Source organism: Stenella coeruleoalba, assembly GCF_951394435.1.
Source record: "Stenella coeruleoalba genome assembly, chromosome: 5".
Taxonomy (NCBI): domain Eukaryota; kingdom Metazoa; phylum Chordata; class Mammalia; order Artiodactyla; family Delphinidae; genus Stenella; species Stenella coeruleoalba.
The window spans coordinates 84,075,864-84,098,284 of NC_137150.1; the positions used below are offsets into that span (position 1 = coordinate 84,075,864).

Genomic DNA, 22,421 nt, shown 5'->3' on the forward strand with positions numbered 1-22,421 from the left:
TGTATATTATCTTGCATGTGCATTTTTGCTGTAAGCACTTCCTATGTTATATTTATTTAAATAGGCAGTCACAAAGAGACACAAATGACATTGCTAAATAACAGAATTATTATTGCCCCAGTAAGAAATTATTCTTTCTTATTTATATACAAATGCTTTTTGATATTTATGTGATTTCCTTTTAAAAGATACATATCTTTAAACATTAGGACGAAGGCGTTGATTCATTATATCATGTGATTGTATATGTATGTTAGCTTATGCATAATCACATACCTATATTCAACTATTAAAAATATAACCAAATCCTAGCTAGGCTTACTTGCCTTTGAATTCAATCAGACGTTTTGCAAATCAACCATAAGTGAAATGTAGTTGACATTTTATCACACTGACAACACAGAAATTTTGCACAAATATTTATGAACAATATCTGCAAAAGATAAGATTTGGTTAGCTGATAAGATTGGTAATTATCCTTCATTGAACATACATGTTAGATTACGAGCCTAAATTCTATTTATGTACAACTTCAAAATATTAATTGCTATATGTATAAAGTAGTTTAAAATTAAGTAGAAAGAAATTAAATTGCTTTTAATTATCTGAAAATTGAGACTATATTTAATGATTCACTTTATTTTGTAAGAATGAATTTATATACAAATGACCCAGTTTATTCTAGTTTCTCGGCTACTTAGTTGTACATTAAATACTTTGATGCTGTATTTACATATCAGCATCAGCAACTATAATTTCCCAAATACCTTTTCAAGATAACCAGCCAAGACATATTCTTGTGAAGTCACACTTTTCTTTGAAGCTTTCCATAATAACCCAGATTAAAAGTGAACTTCCCCTTCTGACATTAATTGCATTTTAAAATTCGGTAGCTTTTGTTTGACACTTATCATGTACTGCTTTGAACTGAAGTTTTTTTATATGTATGAAACTACACGTGGTTAGAGGAAAGGTACTACATTTTATGTTTATTTATCTCCCTTCCAACCAATGTCAAATTGCCTTAATCTGAATGGAGGATCAATGAATATGTGATGAATGAATGAATGGATGAATGGACGGATGATATCTATATGGCAGTGCATTGACATTGAGTACGTATTGCTTATCGTATGGAAGAAATACATCCAGAAAACAAATCAACAGATTCTTCTATATCTGAATCCCTTAAACTCCCATATTAGATCTTCCAGCTAGCTGACAGCAACTCCAGTCATTTGCCAAGGTAGCTTTCCTAATCTCCGCAATGCCCAGGTGATTTCTGATGGGACATGGAGTCTTGAGCTCGCAGTAGTTCCCTTCATTTTCCAGGACTCGTGAGGGGGCCAAATACCCAGGTTGGTCTGCTCCTGCAGTCTGAAAGTACCAGACTGGCCTCTAATGTATCATATTGACCGAAGGCTCCTCCAGCTTGTCAATACTTGCCTACAGTCAGTCAGTGGTTCTTCCTTTCCTCAAACTCAGCATCTAAGGAGCTCAGGCTGATGTCAGATGTGGAAAGGCACGAAGACTAGCTATGAATGCCCGTGAACTAGACAGGAGAGGGGTGGGGCAGACAGACAGCACAATAAAGAGAGGGGCAAGAGGACAGGCAGCCAAATCATTTCCACGATCTTAACAGGCCCTAATTAAATGCCCTGTTTTAGGCAAATAATAGCTGAAAATAGCGAAGGGCAACTGTTTCTCATGAATAAGTAAAGAAATTGGTGGGATCTCTTGGTGCTTCCTCAGTCAGTAAGCTGGAGCACACTAAGGCACATTTGGTGCTCTGGACACATCGGAGGAGAGGGGCCCATTCCAACACCCCAAATGGTACCCTGCTGACACGAATAACATCCAGAGACTAACTTCATATTACTACAAGCTGACCCTAATAAACAATAATTAAAAGAAGCCACAATATTTTGTGAAATTTAATTATATCTGTTATCAATTGTCAATCAATGGTCAATCAACTTGGCAATCCCCAAACTACATCTAATTCTGTCTCCTACACTGAATTCTTTTCTAGAGCTTCTACTATATATAAATGATACGTACTAGTTTGATTTCCATCTCTTTTTATTTTTCCTATTTATCCTCCAGGAAACTGAATTCCTAGATGTAAGCAGCCAGAGGGAGAAAAAGGAGCGATTCACATAACGGATAATTAACCCTTGAACAATGGAAAGTTAACTCTCCATAGACATGCCAAAAACTGAAATGTTTTGTTGTTGAATATGTTCTCCTTTGGGTGTTAACACGTAGAGGACATCTCCATTAGCACAAACTTGGCACCAAACAACCTGTTCATTCTCAAGCTACAAATGCCACACTCGCCTTCCAGTTCATTCTGGCAGGATTTGTAGCATGATGTCCTCTTGGGTAGTCATGTACAAACCACTCTGAGGGGCAAAATTGTATGAGTGCCTAATCCACTTTTGAAAATGAAAGAAAAGGATCTGTTTTTATGAAAAGCACCTAATAAGGAAAGACACAAATTGTAATAAAAAGTGTTAGCACCTTGCATCTCCTGTTAATTGCCTTCCTAGTCAAAAGGAACCAAAATAGTGTAATAAATGTTAGACGTACATCATAAACTGAATGCAGAAAAATGTCTCTTCCTTTTAACAGTGAGTTAAAAGAGTAGCAAACCGTAAACTACCCATATTGCCTTAACTTAGGCTCCTATCCTTATTCATCTACTTCATTTGTCTAATGAGGATAATAGTACCCATTTGACTTATTTACCAGCATTGTTATGAGGATCAGATTACAAAGACTGTCTCTTCATTACATTCATTAAACATGGATTTAACATTCATTCATTCACTCATTTATTTATTAATGCAGGAAACATTTTTGAACCATATTCTGTGTCAGATATTATTCTAGAAGCTAAAGCTTGATTCATTTGTTAACAAATATTTATTAAGGAGCACATGCTATGCACCTAGCACTTTTCTAAGGGCTGAGGATACTACAGTAAACAAAACAAACGGGAGTCTCTATTCTCAAAACACTTACTTTTTAGGCAGGGGAGAAAGATGACAAACAGGTACCTATGTAAAATATATAGTATGTTAGGTAGTGATAAGTGCTGTGGAGAAAAGTGAAATAAGAAAGAGAGACAGAGAGAGAGTGTGTGTGTGTATATGTGTGTGTGTGTCAGGAGTAAGGTTGCAATTTCAAACTGGGTAGAAACGGAACGCCTCACTAAGGGGACAACATTTGAGAAAGGTAAAGAAGCAAGTTTTGTGGATATCTAGGCAAAGGCTAGAACTGGAACTAGAAAGGCCTGGAACTACCAAGTGCAAAGGCCCTGGACAGAAATGGAGTTATATCAGGCAAGTCTGAGGGGTAACAAGGAAGTCTGTGTGCAGGATCAGAGTGAGCAAGCAGGGGGATGGTAGCTGTAGCAGGGAAGGCAATGGGGGCCTGAGCACGTGGGCCTTTATATGCTGTTGTGAAGGTTTTGGCTTTGTCACTGACAATACAGAGATGAAAAGACATGACCTCAAGTTGCTCCTTGGTGGAGAGGCAGATAGGGAAGCAAGCAGGGATAATGGCATATGCTAAGTATCGTTAACTGGAGGATGCTCAAGGAACCTCGGAGGCACAAAACAGTGAATGTTTACCTGAATGTACCTTGCGGTAGAGGGTCAGGAAAAGCTTCAGAAAGGAGCTAATAAGTCCCTTCTGGGCCTTGAAGGATTTTCCCAGATGGTCAGAACATTCAGTAAGAGGACCAGAAGGGACGAAGACACTTAAAGAGGAAATAGCATAGCAGAGTTGGGGAACAGTATCACTAATGTTCAGGAGAGGAGTGTGGAGAAATGATGCTATAGATGTAGGCAGGGAACAATCATGTTGGGCCTTGACTGCCACGCAAAGATGTTTTAACTTCATCTTGGGGCATTTGGGGAGCCATTGAAAGGTTTTAAGTAGAGAAGGTTAATGATCAAATTGTGTTACAGAAGATCACTCTGGCAGCATGGTGGAGGATAGATTGGAGGAATGGGAGAATAGAGACAGAAAAATGAGTTAGGAGGCAACTAAAATTGTTCAGACAGAACACAATGAAGCTCTGAACTAGGACAGTAACTATGGGAATAGGGCAGAAGAGACACGTTCGAGAGATAAGAGGCAGAATGGACACAATTTAATAACCTTTGGGCTGGGCATCAAGAGAAGGAGGAGTTTGGGATTGCTCCCAGGTTTCTGTCTTATACAACTAATCAAGAAAAGCTATGAGGAGGAGGAATGGGTTTTGTAGGCTGGGGGAAGATGATAAATTTGCTTTTGAATGTGTTAATTTTGAGATGTTGGAGAATTATCCAGACTGATGCCTGGTAGGCTGTTGGATTTAGTCAGGAAAGCTGGAGATAGGTCAGGGATAGAGATAAGTTTGGCAATCATCTGAATCATCAGCTTCAGGATAATAGTTAAAATTACAGAGTGGACTTTTCTCAGGGAAAATTTATTGACAGAAAGCAAAAGGGAGCAGATCCTTGGAGTAAAGCACATTTATGGCAGAGAGAGAGAAAGAGGAGTCTTAGAGAAGATTATTCTGAGCAATTATTATGTGCCAGCCATTGTGCTAGATTGTGGAGGAACCAAGATGACTAGTATCCAGATCCTGCCCTGAAAGCACCCACAGTTTGTAAAAATATAAGAGGTTTCTATCACCGCCAACCATGGACAGTGCTAACAGAGGAAATGTCCAAGCATAACAGAGAAAGTAGTACAGAATATTTAATTAGCATTAAGGGAGATTATAAAGGCAGAATCCTGGAAAGTTTGCTGCATGCATGTTGCCGTACAGTTCATTTCTGATTTCTCTAATACTTGTATGTGTATGTTCTGGTGTTAGCATGGGTTCAAGCTATTGGCAAAACAAGCCAGGTGTAAATTATGGTAGAATTGAAATCGATAGTGCTTTGAAGCACTGGAGTGCCCAGCTCACATCAGGGCATGCGTCTGTGTTCACTGAAACATGGCTATCAAGTGCACCCCGAGTCATTAGATGTGTTATCCAGTGAATAACAGCATAATGATATTTTAGCAGAGCAGCCTTATGATAAATTCTGCTTTAGTGAAACTCCATATACAGAGCAATTTCTCCTGGCCGTGTACATTGCATGGCAAAGAAAGGATATCCTGCTGTGTATCTGAAGGCTGTAATTTCATTTAGGGGTTCTATTGACATCGTAAACTGCAAGAGCAGAGCTCAAGTGGCTATTTAAGTCATAGGAACTTCAAGCTAAAATTACTGCCTAGTCCTAATCGCCACCTCCGAGGGACTCCTGCCTATATATATGTGTTTTATGTTTCTATCTTTGTGTCTATAAATACTCAAATCACTCCAGGGGCTGAGGTGATAAGCCATCCTAAAATATGACAGGTGTCTGTCACCTTTGCAGCTGGTATAGGCTAAGGGCTAAAAGCAGTTATATTATTCATTGAAGGTCAAATGTTAAAAGGGGCCAGAAACTCCCCAACAAGTTCAGAATATAGGTGTTCTTGTTTTTCCGGTTGAAGATATTCTCTATTTCTGTTTAAGGTCAGAGTCTTCCAGCATGTTGAGGCTAGAAAAGTTGGGACCTTTAAACTTACCTGTACATCAGAGTTTACAGCTTGTAAGTGTTTGCCCCATTCTTTCCTCTCTTTGCCTTGACCCATGATCTCTTGTGAAAATACTAGTACTGGATAATCTTGGAATAGTATCCAGTAAGGTAGAGATTATATACAATGCCCCACAAAAGTGATTCCCTAGACGTCTAAAGTGTCCATTCTGTCCTGAGATACAGTCAAGCTGAAAATTGGAAGCCATAATAATTGACTTGAATGTTTATTCTCTGAAGAAAATAAATTTAAATAAAATTGCAAATTGTCAAATTGTGTTTATTAGATGATGTTTTAGAATTGACTCCAGGAGACCAACAAGGAAAGATTCAAAGCTATGTATGTTTCTCTTTGGTTTTTAATGAAAATGTTTGTGCTCCTACATCAACTATCAACTTTGTCCAGAGAGGCCACTACAAAATTAGACACTGGAGTTTAAACTTATTCAGTCATTATGGCTGACATTTTATTTGGTCACTCTCTTTCCTGGGCTTGGGAATCATCTATCTACATACTGTCTTAAATACAAAATCCCAGCAGGATTATCATGGTTCAGAAAACCACAATAGTAATAGAACTTATGACTCCTCATAAGGTAAATGTGTTTTCAGTGATCTTACTAACCCTTATATCACCCTGTAGAGGAATGGAGGATGGAGACGTAGATAGCTGAACCCCCAATTAGTGGCTGAGACTGAAGATTTTACTTTCCATATTAGCCTGACTATTGTTCTACTGCTTCATCACAATATTTCTTTATTGCTTAAATAGTATAATTAAAAATTAAAGTCTATAAGAGCTGAATCTCTCTCATCTGTTACCATGATATTTTCATTATATTCCTGAGCAACATAATATGCCATTGTCACATTTCTGAGAAGCGATACTGCCCTAGTAAGAGTATCCTCAAATCATTTATATCCATGGGAATGTAAAAAAAAGAGAGAGAGATATTATGTAGACATAGATAAGCTCCGTCATGAAGAAGTACAACCCTCCTATTGTTCTCCTGGATTTAGGCAGCATAGCAGAGTGATTAAGAGGGCAGACTCTCTGGGCTCTGCCACTTACTAACTATATGACCCTAGGAAAGCTATTAAATTATTGTGCCTTAGTCTCTTAATATATAAAATGGGGATGATAATGATACCTTCGTCATAAAATTACTATGTGGAGTAAATGACCTAATAAATGTAAAATAATAAAGCCAATACTTGATATACAGTAAGCACTCAATAAACATTAGCTGCTACTGTAATCACCATTATCATCCTCCTCTTCATCGCTTCTTCCTATACTATAGAGTCTTGGTTAATACCTGTTAGGAAAATTCCTACACGTGTGTGCATGCACACACATACACACACGCAAACACACATGCACACACCTCATCCACCTAACAGTGCTTGCTTACCTCAGCTGTGGGCTTAAGTTTCACCTATATGTTAATTTCAACGTCTTCCTAAGCAGAGAACATATAAGGACTCCATGCTTTGGATGAGGTGGGTTTGATACTAAATTCAGCCTTCACACTGGTTTTAAGTACTTGATGAAGAATTACGCAGTGGCTGGTCCTCACTCCTATTACTCTAGTTGTTTTCATCTCATCACTTAAGACCTTCCTAAATCATAAATTCTGCTAGGCATGATCTAGTCCAAATCTACTGATGGGTTCACCATTATAGTTTCAGCTCAATAAATAAATGTGTAGTAAATGAATGAATGAATGAATGACTGTTCTAGTTTCACTGTCTTCACTTAGGTCCTAGTGCTGGCTACCTGTTGTTCTAAATGTTAACCTCATTGTTTATCTAGGCCAGTGCATTCACTAACCCTAGTTATTATTCTGTCTTCCAATCCAGATTCTGCTAGTTATTTTTCTCCTCTTGCCTGATTTGAAATTCTCAGTACTGATATCCAGTCACTATAGTAGGCCTACCCTCCTATCTGCCTCATCTTTTCCTTTGTGGAACCATTGACACTATCCTTAGAACTGTGTTCTTTATGCCTCTGCCTATACCTTCTTCCCATTTGAAATCTGAACTTTAACCTTATAAGTGTTTATTATCCATTTGTATTTTAATCTGATACCCTTGGTTCTAACCTTGATTTTGATCTTCATATCATGTGTTTCACACACCCTTTTGTATATTTATTATATTTTGATAAAAATATGCTTACATCAATAGTAAGTGAAAGCTGATATCAAGCCCTATCTGTAAGAAACAGTATTCAACCACCTTGGCAGACCACGTGTTGTACCATTTGTTATGCCTCCACAATGGTCCTTATCTTAGTCCCTTGATAAATATCAGAGACCTAATATCCTGAACCTGGTCTCAGTTGCCGTATACCTGCTCCACCCCTAGGCTGATGCTAACAAACTTAATTAATGTAAAATTTAATTGAGCAATGTTGGAATTAGTGTAGAATACATCTAATAGTAAATATCACATGTAAAAGGGAGAGAAACTAACAGCAAAATCCAACATCATTGCAGCTGGTAAACACCATTCACCATTATATTTTGACGTATTTATTGTGTTCCTCTTATTGTCCCTTTTTTTTGGAAGGGACTCATAAAAAGGAGAGAAAAAAAATTTTAAAGAAGAGGTACAATTTAAATTTAGAAACAAGTATGATACTAAACTTAATTAGTATTTCTCACAATAGTTAACAGGGTTACTATTATCAGTGTTACTATTATCAGAGACAATACCTGCTTACAAGGAGCTTCTAGTTTGTATAGTCTTGTTGCAGAGATTAGTAATTAGGTCCTGAAACTAATTAGGTGGAAATCACTAGCCTGTTATTATGCACCAAAATGAGCAGTAAAGAAAGTCAGTGAGTGCTGCAAGAATTCACATCAGGGAGGTTTCTAATGGTATATGGGAGGCTTGATAGCAGAGGGAGAACTTTAGCTGAGGATGTAAAAGCTAGGCATTGAAGGATAAAGGAAAAAGGGTCTTTTGGAGAGAAGGGAAGATGGCGTGCAGTGCTGTGATACCAGATAACAGAGAAGTAGGGAGAACGAAGAAAAATTCTAACCTGCAAGAAGGCACAGCAATGGGAGTGAAGTTGATGCATACAGGAAGTAATGAAATTGGAAATAAGATCCATGATCGTGAAGATTAGGACATGAATTTGGAAAGGCAGGTGGAGTCCAAAATTTATTTTATGTGGGTGATGAGAACAATAACTGGCATACAGTTAGAACTCAGTAAGGGTTTGCCGAATAATTGACACGTTTTAGAGAGGCAAGCAAAAATAATGAAAGTGGTGTTTTAAGAGTTAACCTGGCTATAGTGTGCAGGGTGGTTTGAGGGGGTTGAGACTAGTCCGACATGCCAGCTGAGAGGTAATTGCAATCATTCAAATGCAGACCAGCCAAAACTCAAATACAGTCATGACTGTGGAAATTAAAAAACGGACATTTCTAGAAACATTACCGGCACTCTCTGTATCTCTTTCCTACCAACCGTAACTCTAGCCCCACCATAACTTTAAATGGAAAGTATCTCCTAAATGTGGGATCCTCTTTGCCTTTTGATTTGATTTTAGTGAAGTCCATCACTACTTATAAGGCAGGGTCAGTATGGAGAATGGACCCTCAGGCTTACTCAAGCCTCTAATCAGTGAAGCTTTATTATATTGTATTCCTGAACAATGTAACATGCTCTCGAAGTTTGACTGCTTGGGGAATAAACTCAGGGGACACACAGACTCCTTTGGGTTCACACTTATGAGTTCCTGACAGGCAAGACTCTGTGGGAAATCTAGCAAATCAAAGAGTGCTGATCCTCTCAGGACAGATTCTGGAGGAGTGTTCTTAACTATATAGTTCTTAACTCTCACTGTCTAACTCCTGAAATAGCGGCAGAACCCTTCTACATTTTCTCCCTTCCTTCTTCACTTAAACCAGATCAACACCAAAAGGAAACCTCAGTAGAGACTATATGCTAGCAGAGATTTCAAGAACATCCTAAGCTCTGTCTTACTCCTGGACGGTCTCAGAGACCCCAAGGGCATTCTTGTACGTGGTTGTGAGAAACAGTGCTCATTAACTTGTCTTTTGCTGGTGCCATCATTATCAGTCATGCACTCAGTTGGCCTTTTCTTTGGACAGTTCTGACATTTCTTGAAGGGTAACAATTGGACCACCATATCACATCTATATTCAACTTTTTATTGGCCAAGAGTCATGTGTTCACATTGCTGTGATTCCTTCCTAAGGCAAGTGCCCCATTTTATCTTATGGCTATTCGAGTGACTGCCTACTCAGAGCTCCTTCTAGACAGGACCATGCCTTACTTTTCTCTTTATCTTCTGGTTTCAGCATAACATATGCCCCACAGTAGATCACCAGTACACATTTATGGACTCTCTTGATTTCATACATTTTGAACAGGGACAGCCCTCCATGAGGCTTCCATCTCGAGTTCTGATGTGGAAAATACCTCCTAAATGACGAACTCTTTTGGCTCCCCAACCAGTCAATCCCAGGTTCTTACTAAGCCTAATTTTCCCCAGCAGTTGGCATAGGGAATGTAAAATTGATGGCTCTGCTTATCAAACCTGTCTGTCTGCAGAGCGTAGAGTGGCGCACCATTTAGAAGAAGCGTGTTTGGGAAGTTAAACAAGGACTGTCTGAATAGGAGACCTATCGGCCCGCAACGGAATGACAGGCTTCTGCCCACAAACCAGGGTTAAGACCTGCATATTGTGGCTTCTTTTCACCCATTTGTGAGTAATGGGTCTCACCCCATTAGTGGGTGCATATGTTACACCACTGGAAGCTGTTATGCATCCTCCATAGGTCTGGATGAAGGAGCTGTAGCTACACATAAATATGTACTTGCCAACAGATCTCTGTATTTATCTGCCTGTCAGTGGGAGCAGACAGGGCACAGCTCTTTGATGGGCAAGAACTGCAGGTCAAAACCGTGCTCTTGCTGCTGCCACCGCCACTGTGATTGCTGTGGCTTTATCATTTGAATCCTGAAGGAGGCTAGGGGCAGCTTGTTCGTTGTTGTTCCAGCCTAACCTGGGAGGCTAGCTCTGGTCACTGACATAATTATAGACCTTGCAAATGTTGACTGCCAATGTTGTTGTGGCCAGTGACGATGGACTCTTAAAACCATGGTTACCCACCATCTATCATCTTTCAATCATGCCTCAAGAATACACACGTCTCTGCTATCTCTGGGCACCGTCTCTAATGCCTTTCGGATGCTGTCTGATCCTCCTGGATTCTGCCTGTTAAGTGTATTTCCTGCTGCAGGCTGCCTCTCAACCTCTGTCCCACTCAAGAGACACACTCCCTCCCAGTAAGAAAAAATTACTGTGCTTCAGGCTTCTAATGGAAATAGTCTACTAAACTAGGTGCTTACTTTAGCAGCTATCACACCCCTACAACTGTATACATCATTGACCATGGTCTTTACCATCTCAATATGAATATTCCTTGTGAGGAAAAAGATATTTCTCCCCCAAAGTGAAAACATACTAGTGATAGCAAAGTGAATTTATGATTACTTTGTATATAACTGAAGAAAACAAGCAGAGCAAACTTGTGTTTTTAATCTAGGACTGTTTACCAGTTTAATCTGATAGAGGAAATTAATTGTGCAATTCTTAATATAACTACAGTACAACCACAATTAACAGACTTCTTTTTTGTCATTGTTCTTCCTCTCATGCTTATAAGAGGGCATGGACCATTCTCTTCCCCCAAAATTCAATTTTCCTCAAGATTGTGGCATTATTGCAAAAGAAGTAACAGGAGTATTTTTGGTTTTTGGTTGGTTTGTGTCGTATCCATTTAATAAAAGTCTGACTGAAAGATACAAGAAGTGAGCTCATCTGAGACAGTGCTTCCTGATTTTGCCTTTCTAAAAGGTAGGTGGCAAAGCAGGAGAGTTTTGTCTCAGACAGAATTTGGAAAGAAAGAGACTGTCTTGTCAAAGAGAGGTGAGATGATGTGAAAAGGGCTTATTTCTATATGTCAAAAAGGTATAAGACATATTTCATTGAATAGGAGATGGACTGGGTTCAAAGGTAGAGCTTTCTTTTCCTAGTTATTTTTATTTGATATGCTTTCCTCTTATTATTCTTCTTAATATCTCTACTATGCAACAAAGGCAAACTGATTTTTCTGAAGATCATCTTCAGTAGGGTAGAAATTAGTAATTTGATCAACTAGATCAACAGACAGTGAAATGAAAATGGAAGAAAGGAATCCTGTATTCAATTAAACTATGTTGCCTGAGCAAAGGCTTTTTTAAAAAAAAAATAAATTAGGGATTGGTAATTGGGAGTTATAGGTTGCTGCTTCTGTGAAAGTGAGCTAGGTAAGAACCCCATTTGACCTTTTGCTATCACTAAAAGTCCTAAAACTCAGTATGTGTATCAAAATCATGTTAAATGAACATATAAGTTCATGGCTTGCTATGAGACTCTGCACCTGCTTAAAAGGCACAACAGAAATGCTGAAATGGGGCAATTCATTAGGAACAAAGAATTTTCTAGATGCTGTGGCAAAGGTTTCTCTAGGACAGTGTTTTCCAAACATCCCTGATGCTAAGAATCATCAGGGTTACACGTGAAATATGCACTTGTCTGGGTCCTCCCTCCTGCCACCAGACCTAGAGAATCAGAAACTTCCATGGAGTGACCTTGGCATTTGTATCTGAAACAAGGAAACTAGTTGATTTTTAAGATCAGGGAAGTCTGGGAATACTGCTCTAAGAGGTTTTTTTAGAACATATAAAGAGGGGGACTGATGATTTTGTATATACACTTCTCCTATGTTCTTCCCAAGATTTCAGAGGCATTTCAAGAGAGTAAAAGAAGAACCTTTCTTTATACCAATGATTTTTAAGCATCTCTTGTCTCTCCTTGTCCCTCCATATCAATGACCTTAAGACTTTGTATTCCCCTCTTTCCCACCCCTCATCCCTACCTAATAAATGGTCATATCATGAAATAAAAGTCCTTAGATTAGGAATTTGGAGCTTGAGTTCTAGTTCTGGCTGAAGCTAAGAGCTATGTGACCTTATATCTTCCATCACTTTAGTTTTCACGTTAGAATAATGATGAGGTTGCCCAAAATGTTGTGAACTATACCAGCTCTACATTGTTAGGAATATTAAACAACTTCTGTAACCTTGTTTGGGTACCATACATGATGACTTCTGCGCTTGATGGGAATGTGTGTTCAGGTTTAGACATGTCCATTAAGTATTATTTACAGACTTGTTACCTATTTCTGAAACCAAATTGAGTTACAATTTAATCTAAGATAATAAACGTTTTGGAAAATTTATTTTCTTCTTTTGACAGCTAGAAGTGTCTTCCATGGGAACTGTTGACAAGGGTTTGTCACATTGACAACCACATCATGGATACTGACTTGTTGAAAGAGTAAGAGAAGCTATGAGTGAATGAATGAATAACCTGGTGCCTGTTCTCCTTGCTAACACTTTTAAGTCCATGGAGGCAAGGATGGTAATACTCTTCAGCTAAACACTGGAGGCCTGGTAGTCAAAAAATTTTTTTAAATACATATACATGTCCATGACTTGGCTTTGCTACAAAGCTAAATGGAAAGTCCTTAGCTGAGTACAACAATAAAAGTAGAAAATTAAAAGAAAGTGCCGCTTGAGTTTTGAAGGTGAAGATAGAGAAATGTAGCAGTAGAGGTTTACATTTCCTGAGCTCTCTTGTTGGCTCAGCATGCTCTCAGTGTAAATACACATGTGACAGTGGCCTCTGCACTCATTCACACTTCAGAGAAGCCCTCGGTTTCCTTTTCTCACTCCATTTTAGCAGTGGGCAGCCTGCAACCTTTTGATCAAGCTGACTTTGTACGTAACATGACTGAACTCCGCTATGCCAAACATCCTTGAGGAAGTTGACATTTGTGTACTTTGAAAGAAAAAAAAGAAAAGTGAATCCCAACTGCTTCCTCCTGCCCTTTTGATTAAGAGAACGGTAAGTCAGCAGGAGAGGTGCTGCTTTTAACATGCAGGGTGTGCAGAACTGATTGGTATTTTTCTTTGACAAAAAAGTAGAAAAGATTGATGTTAAACAACACTAATCAGAGTTGATTACAGGGACTGAATGAATTCATTGATGGGAAAGAGCCATGGTTCCAGAGACAACAAAAGAGGTTAGATAATAGTCAGGGGAGTAGTATTTGGAATAGTTCTGCTCATCTCTGACAACCAGGAATCAGAGCCCCTAGCTCTCTAAGCACTCCTGGGAATAGACTTATCTGTACACTAAGTACAGTTCTCAGCTGGGAATGATCTTCTCCCTGAGCTTGGTATGGCTGACACTTTCCCTTCATTCATGTCCTCAGCCTTCCCTGATCACCTTATCTAAAGTGGTGCTTCCATCACAGCCTGGGTGAGCCCAACCCACCTCTGGGTAGCATATTCCCAAGTGCTACCCAGAGCTCTGTCTGGAACCACCTGCAGTTCCCTGCATGGACTATATTTTGCCTTGCTCTGTAATTTTTTTTCTGTCACCTCTACCTGGTGACCTTTTCCATCTCTCCTCATTAAAAGTCAGGGTCCCACACCTCTGTTCTCCCAAGGTAATTTATGCTTAACTCATTTATAGCAGGCATCACCCCATGTTATAATTATTTGGATAGTTACTTTACCTTCTCCCCAGTAGACTGAAATATTTCAGGGCAGGGACTGTAGCCTTTATCTTTGCATCTTTAATGTTAGCAAAATACCCAGAATGTACTGGGTGTTTAACTAATGAAGAATGAATCAATGAATCAATCAATACTCCCTACCTACCTCCCTCCTTGTTTTAAAATAATTGCTGCAATAAATAACACAACCCATAGGAAGACATTTCTACCCAGAATGGATAACCCATTGGTTATCTGTTTACCAAAAAAGTAATGGAACAAAGGAAATGGGAAATCAAATTTAGGAGTTTAACACATGCTCTTTTCTGTGACCTCTAGTTTGTTCCAGATAGCACTCTGACTACATATATGAGGAAACCTTTGGAGAAACAGTTTGTTGGACTTACGCTATAATTTCTGAGAAGTGAATGAATGTGTTGATTACTTCACAAAAAGTAGGCTGCTGCTATTAAATTTATTATTAATTATAATGCACTGTTTATATAGGCTTCTCCTTTAGGAACCCCCAAGTATTCAACATACATCATCAACCTAATGCTATAGTCTGCCTCATGTTAATAATCTTATGGCTACTGAAGCCATCACCTGAGCACTTTAGAATCTTGATAAATATTATCAAATGCATATGTTACGCTCATTATTTTCAATAATCTCATACATTTAAATTCCTAGAGAAATGTGTTTTCTTCTTCTTATATATCACCAAGTGGATTACCAGATCTTCTCCACTCAACACGTGGAAAGTAGAACATATGGGGAATCACCCCAGGCTTTTAGATGGGATTTGTCCCAACTAGTTCATAGCTGAAACATTTAATGACATTTTACATTTTACTAAAAATTCCATTGAGCTTACAAAGGAGCATCATACATCATAAAAATGCTACAGAGCTAGGGAGGGAAGAACCTAGAGCATTTTATGGTTCAAGGTGAAGGAGTCCCAGTGATGCTAAATACTGGCCTCATTTGCCCAAATATTGGCTACACCAGTGGCTAAAAGATCGGGGAGCAAGAGAACGATTTTATCATGGCAAGAACACTTTCATTTTCACTTTTATATGATATTATTCTTGAATTAGTCAATCTCACATTTTTCATTGCATTTTCAACGCAGTTTTCAATCTTGCATTCTCCAGTATATCTTGGAGATCTTTTCATAGCAGTACATAGAGAGCTACATTAATCTTTTATTCAGTTGTACAGTATTCCATTATGTAAATGTATCATAGTTTATTCTACCAGTTCCTATTTATAAACAATTTTTGTCATTTCAAACAATGCTCCAGTGAACAACCTTGTACATAAATCATTTCATAGACGTGCAGATTTTCTGCAGGATAGATTCTCAGAAGTAAAATTGTTGGTCAAAGGATTACATGCATCTTAAATTTTGAGAAACTTTGCCAAATGGATCTCAACAGCGTTTGTATTACTGACTACTTCCATTGGCAATATATGAAAGTGCCCTTTTACTCCCAGCCTCGACAAAGTAGTGTTTCTTCAAACTTTGGATTTTTGCCAGTTGTATAGGTAAAAGATGATATCTCACTGTACTTTCAGTTTGCCTTTTCCTTATTATGAGTGAGGCCAAGCATCTTTTGATATGTTTAATGATTTTGGTGTTTGTTTTTTTATTAGGTGTCTGTTCATCTTTTGTCTTTTCTTTTGATTGGGTTCTTGGTCTTTTCTTATTGATATCTTGCTATTTATACATTAAGGAGATAGTTCTTTTCTCTATATGCGTTGCAAATATTTTTCCCAGTTTGTCTTTTTTTTTATTTACTTTGCTTATGATGTATATATTTTTTTGCCATACAGAAGTTTGCTTTTAATATAATCAGATTTGCCAATCTTTTCTATTATGGCTTCTAGATACTGAGTCAGGTAGACAGTCCTTCCCCATGCCAAGATTATGAAAGGATTTGCCAATGTTTTCTTTTAGTACTTTGATAGCTTAGATTTTTATATTGAAAAATACACCTATTGAATGAGATTTTTTAATCCAAAAGATATTTTCAGGATAAAAGAGGATCTAGAAAAGAAAAGCCATAATGTTCCCAGAGCTTGATAAGCTGTGGCTAACCTGCTATCATTTGCGTAGCATACTAAATCTCATTCCTTTCTGCCAGCAGGATGCAATACAATTATGATGAAAGGGCCAATCTGGATTTTAAAAGGAAAATTAAGAATAACACTGTTTAGCCTTTGAGGTCTTCACCTTTCCTCTTTCTATATTGCTGTTTGTTTGTTTTTGCTTTTTGTTTGTTTCTGTGAGAAGGCCACGTGCTAGCAGAGAGGCTATAAGCTAGTGGCATTATTTATTGGTTCAAATTCTAGTATCTTATGCAATTCAGCACTAAAATCTTATTAATTATGAATACAAACTGGTATAAAATAGTGCATAGAACCTAGCCCTTGGAGTCAGAAGCCTTGAGTTCATCTGGTGTACCCCAGAGCATCTCTCCTTGCCATGATTTCCATCTGTAGTCAATGGAAAGAATGAGATCATTATCTCAAAAACAGTAAAAAAGCAAATAGATACATTTTTATATGTTTGAGTACTATAGAAAATTAGTTCATAAAGTTATTAGCTGATGATATTTTCATATGATATGGCATATGAATTTTTAGAGGGAGGCTTTATGTAGAAAGCTTTATTTTCCCACATTCCAGTTAATATTGCTCACACTCTTCTATATTTTTCCTTCAGGTTCAAAAGTGTTCTTTCAACAAGTATCTGTTTTAGGTGGTGGGGTTACACAGTGAACAAAACAGACACATTAAAAAAATTCTTGTCTTCAAAGAGCTAACATTTGGAGGAGAAAGGCAGAAAATAAACAAATGCATGCATAAAATATAAAGCATATCAGAAGTCTGTGAGTACAATAGAGAGCAAGAAAGAGGGAGGGGGATAGGAAGTGCTGGAAAAGGGGTGTTTCTTTGATGACTAGAATCAGGGAATCCTACACATTCAGCAATGATCTTTAAAGGATATGTAAGGATATCTCAGAGTTCCAAAGATACTAAAATGACTTTCTGTATCATAGGAAGAACCAGAACTAAACTTATATAAGTAACCAATTATTTATGAACATATTGGTTCTATTCAAATTCAAATGACAGCTTATACCAAACTTTTCAACAGACATCTCACATGTGCTTAGGTTACTCACCTCTCTCATCTAAGCTAGACTCACCATCAGCCTTTAGGCAATTCTATAGGATTTATTATTGAGAATGAAGGATCAATGTCAATGTGATTAGGAGCTGGTAAGATTCTTGTTTGTGATATGATTAATCTTAATAGATGAAACACAATAATCTTAGCTGGAGTAAGACATTAGATATGAAGACATTATCTTTACCACTAATGTAACATCTCCCCTATGGAACCCAAAGCCTCAGAGTCTGTGATGTATTACAGTACTTTCTACTGAAATTATAATGCTTCTAGGTTGTTAACTGAACTTTCTTCAGACTTAGATTATTGCCAGAGTGATGTTCTTTGGTTGGCACTCAAGTTCCTCTGTGATCTAGCCCTAATTTGCCTTAACATTACCAATTTTATTTCTTGCTACTCCCTTTCACAAACCAAATGATTTGCTTTTCCCACTGCATGATAACCTTTTTGTTCATATGGTTTATTCTGCTCGAAATGATTTCTCTTCCCTTTCTATACTTTGAAATCCCATCTATCCTTTAATACCTAGTTTAAAGGATTCTCCATCTGAAATCTCCTTTCTTAGCCATTTCTTGAGGCCATTACTCATAAATTGTATCTAGCTAACTATCTATTATTTACTTGCCTATCTATCTATTGATTATCTATTTATCAATTATCTATCTATCTACCCATCCCCTAAGGTACTTGATATTTATTATATACTGAATAAATCGATGAATGGAAAATGAGGGGATAGCGGACAGATATGGGAATATGAACAAGCAGTAAAATAAAAGTGGTCTTGAGTAGATCCTATAGTCTCCTTATGACAAAATATTAAATAAAATATAAATGAGCCTTGTTTGAATTGGTCTAGAACAAGGAAGGCTGTCTGGTGGCTTTCCAGGCTGTTGTCATGTGTGAGATAATCTGGAACAAGATCTCCTTTTAGAATTTAAGAATACTTCTAGCTGATGTGTCCAAGCTACCCTATAACGGTGTAGACTATGCTGACCTCTCTCACTTGATACCCATTGATATGCTGAGGTTGGATCTTGTTTCCTACCTGAGCTCTAAAGATAAGAAAGTGAATACATTTAATAAGGCTTTTGTGCCTCTGATTAGTTGAATCTGACGCTTTCAAACATCACTGCTTTTCCCAAGGTTTGGGCAGCACATAGTTTATTTTTTAAATTCCATTCTTTCTGAATGTCTTCCACAAGTAAAGAATGTGCTGAGAGAAAAAATTAAGGCATTGATTTAAGAATAAGTCCTGGTACCTCAAGAAAAGACAAGCACCAAGATGTAGCTCGTGGTTGTAAGTGAATTGTGGGAGCATATAGCTTGGCCTCAGTTAGTAACATGACACACTCATATCTGATGAGACTACAGGGAGAAAATAGAACTTCAAGCCCAGAGTCAGGTTTAGTTATGATTTGAAGATGAAGTCAGTACTATTTAAAGTTCCATTTTATTTATAGGACTCACTAGTAAGTGTAGGGTTTCCAAAAAAGTAGAAGACATGGTTTCTGACCCAGAAGCCTTTCAAAATAATAAACATGATGAAGCTAATGCAAATACTATTAATACATGTGACTGAAACTTATAACCAAACATACAGAGTAAATAGGGCACTAATGAATTTACCTAATTGGAAATCTCAAATTAAAGGAACTTTCTAACTATTGTACATCATGTGTGGGATAGGGCCATCAGGTGAAGTATTGTTGCATACAAATATCATTGGACTTCATAACCAGACAAAGGAAAAGAAGGAAATCATCTCTGGAAACTGCTGGAGTAGATCAAGAAATTACCAGACCAAGGAGGCTGAGGAAAGGGAGATAAGAGTATCTAGAAAGTGCTGCCAACACAGACTGCTCCCAGTATAACATTCATAGACCCAACCTCTACCTGACCCCCTGCCTTACATCAAGTCTTCATCTCAATCTGTTAGGAGTCTATTTTTCTATGATTTTATAATGCAGTTGCTCTGTGATTTGATAATAGAAGTTAAGCCTATACATTTTCATAATCACCTTCTCTAGAACACATCCATTATGCAAAAGAGGAAAACTTGTACAGCAATAATGATGATGTTTTATTTTAGATGTACTAAGTGTTTTCACTTATATTATCTCATTTGGTCCTCACAATAAACCTCTGAGTTAGGTGCTATCAATTTTAGAGGTGAGGAAAATAGAGTTCTAGAGAAATTTTATAACATTTTATTTGAAGTTCTCTCTCTGTCTCTGTCTCTGTCTCTGTCTCTCTCTCTCTCTCTCTCTCACACACACACACACACACACACACACACATGCAGAGAGAGAGCATTAGAAAGATACTAGAGAGATAAGAAAGCTCTGAGCATGGTTTGTACCTGTGAGTAAGGAGTCACATAAATCTAATCTGGAAAATGATCTTAAGGAAGGTTTGAAATCAATCTGATGTAGATTTGAGTCTTCTTCTGGTTCTTACTAGATCTGTGACACTCGGCAGTTTTTCAACATTCCTGAGTCTGAGTTTTTTCATCTATAAAATAGGAATAATAATAATAACAACAACGACAGAAGTATTTTGAGAATTGAATGAATATAGTGTAAGTAAACTGCCCAACCCGTAGAAATCAATCAATGGAAGTTAGCCATAATAAAAATAAGGATTATAATTATCATCTTATTTTCAATAACAGCAGCAACAAAGGTGGAAGATGCTTAAATGTGTTGAAAGGAGGATAAGGTACTTAAAGGATGTACAGTAACAGTAACACTCAGGTATCTGCGTGGAAGAGAGGGTTAATACCCTTCTTCAGAAATGATCCTGACAAAATAAAGTATTTGAAGGTGTTGTAATCATTAGGTCAATTGCCTAAAAAATAACACCAAGTATATCACCTCTCTGTGTTCTTCCTTCACTTTTGAAGATGTTCTAAGGCTGGGCAACTTGCAGAGAAGCATCTCTGTGTGTTCAGAAGAACAGAGCATTTCCGAGTCCTCTTGAAATGATTTCAGTGCAAATAATTGTGTGGTGTCATGAGGTCCCCCCTGCTCCAACTCCACGGAGATCATGAGGTGGCACAGGAATCATGCTTTTCAGGGAGCAATACCAGATGAAGGAAGACCTATGAAACTTGAGAAGTGTCACATATAGCTTATGCTGCTCCGAGAATGTCCTAGAAATAAAAAACTGTGTGGTGTTGGAGGGTGTTCAGGAAGCTGTATAGCAAAACAGCTGTAGAGCTGTTTTGGGTCCCTCTGCCTAAAAGAACGAAAAGGATCCTTCTTACTCCTAAAGTAGAGCAGAGAAGAAACTTTGCAAACTGGACACAACCCACCAAAAATTCAACAGTGGTTATTGTTGGGTCAGAGAATTATGGGTTGTTTTTTATTTTTATTTTTTTGCTTTATTTATGCTTTTTTAATGCTCTCAAATTTCTTATAACTAACATGAACTACTTTTACAAAATTTATTTTGGAGATTTTTTTCTGTTAAAATATCATATATTGTAAACAAGAGGAAAAGCAAGGAAAAAATTCCTCATAACTTTGCCACTTAGATAGCCTTATTGGCATTAATTTTTTAATTGAGGTATAATTGATGTACAATATTATATAAGTTGTAGGTGTACAATATAGTGATTCACAATTTTTAAAGGTTATACTCCACTTACAGCTATAAAATATTGGCTATATTTCCTGTGTAAAATATATCCTTGTAGTTTATTATATACCTAATAACTTGTATTATATACCTAATAATTTGTATCTCTTAATTCCTTACCCCTATATTGCCCCTACCCCCTTCCTTCTCCCCATTGGTAACCACTAGTTTGTTCTCTATATCTGATTCTGCTTCTTTTTTGTTTTATTCACTAGTTGTGTTTTTTAGATTCCACATATAAGTGATATCATACAGTATTTGTCTTTCTCTATCTGACTTATTTCACTTAGCATAATACCCTCCAAATCCATCCATGTTGCTGGAAATGGCAAAATGTCCTCCTTTTTATTGCTGAGTAGTATTCCATACATATATATATATGTATGCCATATCTTCTTTATCCATTCGTATGTTGATAGACACTTAGGTTGCTTCCATATCTTGGCAATTGTAAATAATGCTGCTATGAACATTGAGGTGCATTTATTTTTTCAAATTAGTGTTTTTGTTTTCGTCAGATATATACCCATGAGTTGAATTGCTGGGTCATATGGTAATTCTATTTTTAGTTTTTTGAGAAACCTCCATACTGTTTCCCACAGCGGCTGCACCAATTTACATTCCCACCAACAATGTACAAGGGTTCTCTTTTCTCCACATCCTTGCCAGCCTCTGTTATTTCTGTTCTTTTTGATGATAGCCATTCTGACCAGTGTGAGGTTATACGTCATTATGGTTTTGATTTGCATTTCCCTGATGATTAGTGATGTTGAGCAGCTTTTCATGTGCCTATTGGCCATCTGCAGGTCCTCTGTGGAAAAATGTCTATTCAGTTTTTCTGCCCATTTTTTAATTGGACTTTTTTTTTGATGTTGAGTTGTATGAGTTGTTTATATATGTTGGATATTAACCCCTTAACAGTCATATCATTTGCAAATATTTTCTCCCATTCACTAGGTTGTGTTTTCGTTTTGTCGATGGTTTCCTTTGCTGTGCAAAAGCTTTTAAGTTTCATTAGGTCCCATTTGTTTATTTTTGCTTTTATTTTCTTTACTTTAGGAGACAGATCCAAAAAAATGCTGCTACAATTTATGTCAAAGAGTGTTCTGCCTATGTTTTCCTCTAAGAGTTTTATAGTATCTGGTCTTACATTTAGGTCTTAAATCCATTTTGAGTTTATTTTTGTATATGGTGTTAGAGAATGTTCTAATTTCATTCTTTTACATGTGGTTGTCCAGTTTTCCCAGCACCTTGGCATTAATTTTTAGACATATAATTGAAAAATATTTAATTAGAAGTAAAATT

At 37.4% G+C, this 22,421-nt stretch overlaps 1 protein-coding gene across 22 annotated transcripts in view; it reads left to right on the top strand.

Moving 5' to 3' along the window:
* Nucleotides 1–22,421, top strand: part of ZBTB20 (zinc finger and BTB domain containing 20) — an 812,397-nt gene that overhangs the window by 515,110 nt on the left and 274,866 nt on the right. Inside the window, exon 7 of one of the 22 annotated variants that reach the window (XR_013828389.1) lies at nt 2,107–3,770. The exons of the other annotated variants lie outside the window; for them this stretch is intronic. The gene's annotated coding sequence lies outside the window, so the exon portion shown is untranslated. Of the gene's footprint in view, nt 1–2,106; nt 3,771–22,421 lie in introns of those variants that run through there. 22 annotated transcript variants of the gene reach the window in all.